We start from the raw sequence: 7,843 nt of genomic DNA, 5'->3' as shown, positions 1-7,843 counted from the left end.
AAGGCATCACCCTGGACCAACATAAAGCAAATGTAACATGAAACACGTAGCAAGAACCAACAATTTTTTTCATGCAAAATAGCATAACATAAGTGCTTTAAATACATAACATAAGTGCAATGATCAGTAATATTGGAATGTGATTGTCGAGCAAGTAAATTGATATAGAAGATTATGCATGTATCAATATTTACCTTTGCACTTACATGATATTTATTTATCATAAGATAAGTATAACAAATCAATTGAAGACCTAACAAAAATAATGTACTAAATGCACAACAATGGCCTCTGCACTTGCTTTTGCTCTGTAATACAGGGATATAACACTAGCACATTTTTCTCTGAAACACAAAGATATAGCAAATGCCCAAAAATTAGGATGCTTATGGTACATACAAAATCAAATAAAAAATGAAGTAACCTCACTAGGTGAGAATATAACATCTACCTAAAATTTAGGATGGCTACATGCTCAATGCAATGATAAAATTATGAACTCTTTAAACTATAAACCAGATACTAAACAAAACAAAGCATGAATCAAGAAAAATAAATTGTTCACAACATCTCTCTTACTTCTATTTAAATGTAGTTGGGCATGAAACAATTTCTTGAAAATATCCAGCGAGAATTTTATAGTTTTGAAGGCCTCGAAATTTCAACAAAAACCACAAGAACTTACTCAAATTGATCCTTGGTTTATAAATCATTTCTATAGGCCAGGTCAAACAAATCTTACCAGAGTGAACTTGAGCAAATGACTTTCAACATGATCAAAATAGGGCTTTGTCATTTTCTCTTGTACCATCTACCTGTTGCTGGCAACAGAAAACAACTCAAAGCACCTAATTTCTAGAGGATGGGCCCCTGGACTGCTCTAGAATTTGTTGTTGTGGACACATCTGCTACGGCATATAAGCAACAAGAGGGCAGGTTGTTGAGCATACATTGCAGGATCCACTGGCTTGCCAAAAATCATTCCAAGAGGTGCAATCTGTGATGTTGGATGCTGATGAGGAACATAATAATATGGTATAGCTTCGGCTGGGGTTCCAATAGGTACAGGTCCTCTGGGAATGCCAAGGCCCTCCTCCTTCAACTCATCTGTTCTAGTTATGGTAGCTGCAATGTCATTCTTCTGTAAAGTGTGTCACTTATTTTCTTCTATATGAATCCATGAGCACAAGGTAAGCTCCAAAATGAACAGTTCACAAGTTTTTACAAACATCACAGGTGCCTCAGCTAAAATCATCCTCACATCTTCATCTGCCTTCATAATTTTCTTGATTCTAGCCAATGACAAACTATGGTTCTTGAAATTTGATGTCTGTTCTATATCATGCATCTAATTAGCCCAGAAATCTGTAGCTGTTGTTCTTGCTGCTATTGTTGTTGCTGATGAAGATATGGGTAAGCCAATTGATGTTTTACAGCTAGCTGAGTAGCAGGTGCAGGATATGCAGCTGTAGGCTGGACAACAGAATGAACAGTTCCAACAACAGAGGCTGGAGAAACAGGTGCAACCAATTGAGTTGTTTGATAAGGCATTGTACCATAGTGCATCTGAGGTGGACCACTGACAACGCCCATAATTGGCCACTGCTAGCCTAGGGCTTGCTGTTCCATTTTCTCATGTTAGATCTCCACAAAACCCTTGCTCACTACCTCTTTCTCCTCTCAATTCCAACTCGTGTTTCTTTTAAATCCAAACAAACCCCACAATTCACATTAACAATCGAGGAGAAACATGCATTACATGTACAACATAAACTGGTCCATTCTAAGACCCCTATATTTCAACATCGAGAGACCACATTATTGTAAATTGAAATTCCTAGACAAGGCAATGCCTACCACATGGAAAGGCTTTGCAAACATCACAGGTGCCTCAGCAGAAATCATCCTCACATCTTCATCTTCCTTCATAATTTTCTTGATTCTAGCCAATGACAAACTATGGTTCTTGAAATCTGATGTATGTTCTATATCATGCATCTGATTAGCCAAAAAATCTATAGTTGTTGTTGTTGCTGCTATTTTTGTTGCTGATGAAGATATGGGTAAGCCAACTGATGTTTTGCAGCTAGTTGAGCAGCAGTTGCAGGATATGCAGCTGCAGGCTGGACAACAAAATGAACAGTTCCAACAACAGAGGATGGAGAAACAGGTGCAACCAACTGAGTTGTTTGATAAGGCGTTGTACCATAGTGCATCTGAGGTGGACCACTGACAACCCCCATAACTGGCTACTGCTGGCCTGGGGCTTGCTGCTCCATTTTCTCACGTGAGATCTCCACAAAGCCCTTGTTCACTACCTCTTTCTCCTCTCAATTCTGACTCGTGTTTCTTTTAAATCCAAACAAACCCCACAACCCACATTAACAATCCAGGAGAAACATGCATGACATGTACAACAAAAATTGGCCCATTCTAAGATCCCTATATTTCATCATCGAGAGACGACATTATTGTAAATTGAAATTCCTAGACAAGGCAATACCTACCACATGGAAAGGCTTTCTTAAAACTTTTCATATTATAAACTATCCCTTACAAATTTTTCCATTCTGATCTCAAAATATTTGACTTACTACAAATTCTTGTGGTAGGCAATGTTGTGTACCTAAAAAAAACTTCAAATTGTAGGATCGACAGCCCTGAATTTCCTGTAAAATGCTTAACACTTAAACAAATCACTAAAGTTCTTTAGCCATTAAAGACAAGCACTTTATATTTATTGAAAGGTTAATGTATATTTCTTAATTATTGAAGGATTAATGAAACATGGCATATCAGCTACTCATTTTTAACATTCACCTTACAATCCAACACTTACCTAATGGAGTCGGTAGAGGAATATCCCACAATAAACACACATAGAGTAGCAGTAGCTCCAACTGGTCTAGATCCCACTTAAATCCACTTTTTTCTACAAAAATCCAAATACAACCTTAAGAAATAAAAACACGAAAATCCATCAGGCGCCTAAGAAACCATATTCTTTCAATGCTACAAAACACAAAACCTTGACTCCTCTAATTCCTTCAAATACACAAGAATGTGATAAATTGTGTTTCATAAATCACTCTTGGTTCAGTTTTCCTTAATCCAAGCATAAGAAAACAACGAATTTTGCATCAATTTCTAGAAGAAATCGTGAATTTAAAATGAAATACACTGTTATGGTTCTATCCTTAGAACACAATTTGCAAAATTCGATCTCTTGATGATTTACTAGCTGGGACCACGAACCCAGAATGTTTCAAATTCATATTTTAGCAATCTAAATACCTCCTTGATAACTTATTACTGTCCCATACCCATCTAAAATTTTTCCAACCATGGATTATTAAAACCCTCACATTCTGTAGAATTAGTCTTACTAGCATAATAAAATCCTGTGCACAGAATTTCAGTGCAGTAGACTATCCATAACTTCGTATTAGTATTTTAGATATCTTCATTGTTTTCAAAAACCCCCTGGTAATTACTTTTTACTTTCGAATACCCACTTAATGCTACCAAACCGTTACCTCTAAAAACCATCACATTTTATAGAACAAATCTAATTAATGCCATAAAACCTACATTAGAATGTCCAGCCATCGCATCATATTTAAATTTCCAAAATTTTCATTACCTGCATATTCCTCCTAGTTACTCCTTACTGTCCAACCCTGACTTCTAAAAATCGTTGCAAGACTGACTTTGTTTAATTAACACCACAATACCTCCCATAAAGAAACTTAATTAAGTAAACTATCCAGAGCTTCATTCAATACAAATTCCTTGTTATCTTAAGAGAGGGGAGCAGACAACGAATGCACCTTTAGAAGAAAACCTTGGTGCCTCGGATCCTACACTTTCCGCAAATGGGAAAAACTTTATTTTCCACAAACCCTGTATCCAAAGATTACCATTTTCTTTAATATCTGAGGCACCCAAAACCCAAAATATTTTCCCTCAAAAACAATAGGAACAAAAAATTAAAACCCCATTGAAATGACTCCACTTTCGCTCTGAAACTTAGTAAACTCTGAGCATTGTAGACAAACAGAACCAACATAATATTTCCCATGGATACAGCAGATCAAAAAACCATTACTTCGGAAACTCAAAACCCCTTAGGGTTTCAAAATGCTGCAAAAAGATTGGAAAGAATATTACCTTACCACTATTCACAATTTTTAAATCTTTGGGATATATGAGATGGCTGAGAGCGTAGCCTTAATGTCCCTTTTTCCCGTGAAGCTGTTGAAACAGACGAAACTCCCCCAGCTTCTGTCGCACAGAAAGCAAAGAACGAAGAAGAAATAGAATTTCTACCCTTGTCAACGAATGATATGATAAATCCCAAGCACAAATGAAAATAGGGTCTTGCTTTGACCTCACACTATTGACTAGTCTCACAAGCAGCCGCGTGTCTATCAAAAATATCATTGCACAGCTCACAAAGTATGGAACACGTGTCCACAGAAGAATGGTTAAAATTGGGGCGCGAAAATATGCCCGCCTATCTATAGATCACTTTCTAACAAAAGCGAAATTGACTTAGGCTTTAAAGCACTAGTTGATGTTAACCCTACATAGACATAGAAATAGAATAAATTTCTCTTATACTTAAAATAAACTTGTAAAATTAAATTTATGTTAATTTATTTATTTCACAGTTTTTTGTTTTCTAAATTATGAATTTGTTTTCCTTTACAATTTTTTATACCAATCACCTCAACATTTTTAACACAGTTATAGATCTTTCAAAGTGAATCATTTATTAGCCACCCTAAGTGAAAAAGGAGGTTGGTAAAGCTCTATAACCTATCAAATTTGTCCATAATCTTATCATATTTGTTCATAATCATAAAGTTAGAATAAATGCTTGGGCATACATCAAGGCCACTAATCCCAACAAACATGACACAAACCACATGGCACATAATCATAGAAACCATAATGATTTGACATTAATCCACACAAAGCAAAAACAATGGATAACAATGTTTATAAATTCAATCATTGCTTGGATAAGGCTAGCATTCAACAAGGGTTCGTCATGGTATGGTCCCAAACCATCATTAGTAAGTTTAGGATCAAATATTGCAAGTTGCAACTATAATGAACTTGTTAAGCTTGATTTTTTTGGTTTTATATTAAAATAATAGTTAGGTTTAGTGTTAAGAATTTGTCATTTTAGAGTTTTAATGGATTTTTAAGTTAATTTTTTCAATGTTTTTATGTCTTTTTAAGGTTTATTTTCTAATTTTATTATTTTATGTTAGGTTATTAATTTACTTGTTAAGTGATTGATTCATATGATTAATTTTTATAAGTATAAGTGTGATCAATTTTTTTATTTTTTTAAAGAAACTTTTTCTAGACATGCACTTCATCGAGCCTAAATCATCTTAACTTATATCTACTTTTGAACTAATATAAATCATCCTATGGTTATCCTCAAAAGAATTATCACCCATAGCCTTAGTGATGGTGTAAGGCCTGTGTCAAAGTGGTATGTGCTTCTTATGGGAGTTTTTCAATTGCCCTTTATGCAAGTCCAACCATAACTCGTCTACAAAATAAAACTTATATGGAAACTAGGGATTGTGTATCTACTCGTACTTGGAGTTGGTAACTTCCTATAAAATATAACGAACTCATTGTTGAATTTTTTGGATACATTCCTCAAAATTGGTTGTTTTTCTTATCTCATTCCACGTATAGGAGGTATCTTTATGTGTTATACCATGAATATAGCTACAACAATTTGCTCCAATTATTGGGACCCCGGGCACGCCTAAAAACACCTGTGGCCAATAGAAATATGAAGAGCTATGTCGAGTTTATGTTAACAATATGGAGGTTTTCAACACGTGTATATGGATGCTCACAATTGTATACTCTAAATACATCTATAATAATCCTATTGACTACTAATTTTTATTTATAAATCTAGGGATGGAAGGTAATGGATTTGGTCAAGCTTGATGTCCATCATGAACCAAATGTTAAACCAAAAAATACTAAGGATCCTATTATCCCTATCAAGAAATATGGTCTTTGGAAACCCAAAGTGAACCAAAATATGCTCAAAGAAGAACTTATGAGTGGATTTTGTTGCGACAATCTTCTTACAAGGTGCAAAAATTCCCATCCTAATGAAGCAATCAACAACAAAAAAAACACATCCGTTAACATGCTTGGTTGAGGGAAAACATGACATAAAATCTAGATGCACTAACTCCCAAGGATTATATAGAGTAGGAGAAGGCCTACAATTGGTGTGGATGGCCATTTCCTTTGGTATAATATATTTCTTCGACTAATTTCAGGCTTCGACAATAGAATGTAGCTCGTTTTCATAGGTTGGGTATCTTTCAAACCCATCATAGAGTGTTTGTCTATGATAGACCATAAAATATTTGTGTCATGTGGGCACTACATCGACAACATGAACGATTGGCTCATAGGATCCCTGTTGTGTAGCCATTCATCGAATAATGGCATTGGAGATAACATTGTTTCCATAAAGGAGAGAACGAGAAATAGGCTCATGAAGACCATCAATATCTACTAGAGGTGTTGCAATTAAAGCAATAATGAATACAAAATTTGTGGTCAATAGGATAGGGATCATCAAGATGTTGAACCATTCAATGTAAAGATGGTTTTTAGTGTTAGTGATCTAGTCACATAAAAGACCCCATAAATTTGTGCTTTGGGATAACCCCAAGATTCAATAAGTAATCCAAAGTGAGAGGATTTGTTGATAAGGTGACAATGCCAACAACCCTGAGTTGACCCAAAGTGACAACTCGTGAGTCTTGCACAACTAGGGTGACAATTTGGGCATCAAAAGGAGGCATAATTGCACAAGTGGCAACATCTCACATTTAGGGCACTTGGCTACAAATCTTTATGTGTTTTTCCATTGAGGGTACCTTAAACATTTCCCAAGGCACAAATCACATATTTGGAGGAATTTTGGATAACTTGTCACATTCCACTAACTTCATGCATGAAGAGGTCCTCCCATCCTTTAAGAATATTTTGGAGGATTTCATGGCATAGTCAAGGGTCACATGTATAAAAGAAGAACACCATAATTAAGAATATGAAAATTTCCATTTGTATCACGTGGAATAAAGGAGAAGGACATAGGTGAAGAGTACTCCATTTAGAAACATCTAAAAGCTTGTTTATGTCTTCTTTCCAAACAAGAGAAGGTACCTTGTGACAAAAGGCCCAAATTGCCAACGGAGGGAGACTAGGGTAAGGGTTACTTTTTCTTTCACATGTTGAGAGACATTCATGTATTTTAAGACGTGTTTTATTCTTGAGTTCACATAATTGGAAGAATAATTGCACAAGTGGAAACATCTCACATTTGGGGTACTTGGCTACAAATTTTTATGCATGTTTTCTATTAAGGGCATCTTTCACATTCCGTATGGCACAAATCAAATATTTGGAGGTATCTTGGATGAATTGTGACATTTCATTAGCTTCACACATGAAGAGGAGTTCCCATAATTTAAGAATGTTTTGGAGGGTTTTCATCGCATAGTCAAGGGTCACATTTACAAAAGAAGAATGCCCAAGTAAAGAGGATGTAAACTATGTTGCAAAGGGATTGTTAGACGTGCCAGGTGCTATGGCCTGTCAAGATGTAAAATATGTTACTTAGTTGTTTTATGGCCACGGTTGGATGTGAGCCTTGACTTGGTATCTTGTAACATGTTAAGTGGGATAAGTTGAAATTGGACATGAGTATCCTGAGATGAGTTATATTTAGTTCTTAGGTGAACAAGGCACAAACTAGTTGTAGTAACCGTAGCTTGGT

The 7,843-nt window shown here is 35.6% G+C and overlaps 1 pseudogene; it reads right to left on the bottom strand.

The window, feature by feature from the left end:
• Positions 1–376: 376 nt before the first annotated feature.
• On the bottom strand, positions 377–1,629 carry LOC149155306 (nuclear transcription factor Y subunit C-4-like; annotated as a pseudogene).
• Between the last annotated feature and the right edge of the window lie 6,214 nt (positions 1,630–7,843).

Source organism: Pinus tabuliformis, chromosome 9, assembly GCF_031772625.1.
Source record: "Pinus tabuliformis cultivar Carrire ecotype Pingquan chromosome 9, CPIR1, whole genome shotgun sequence".
Lineage (NCBI taxonomy): Eukaryota > Viridiplantae > Streptophyta > Pinopsida > Pinales > Pinaceae > Pinus > Pinus tabuliformis.
The sequence above is the reverse complement of the archived record's forward strand: the minus strand, read 5'-3'. Positions and strand labels throughout refer to the sequence as shown.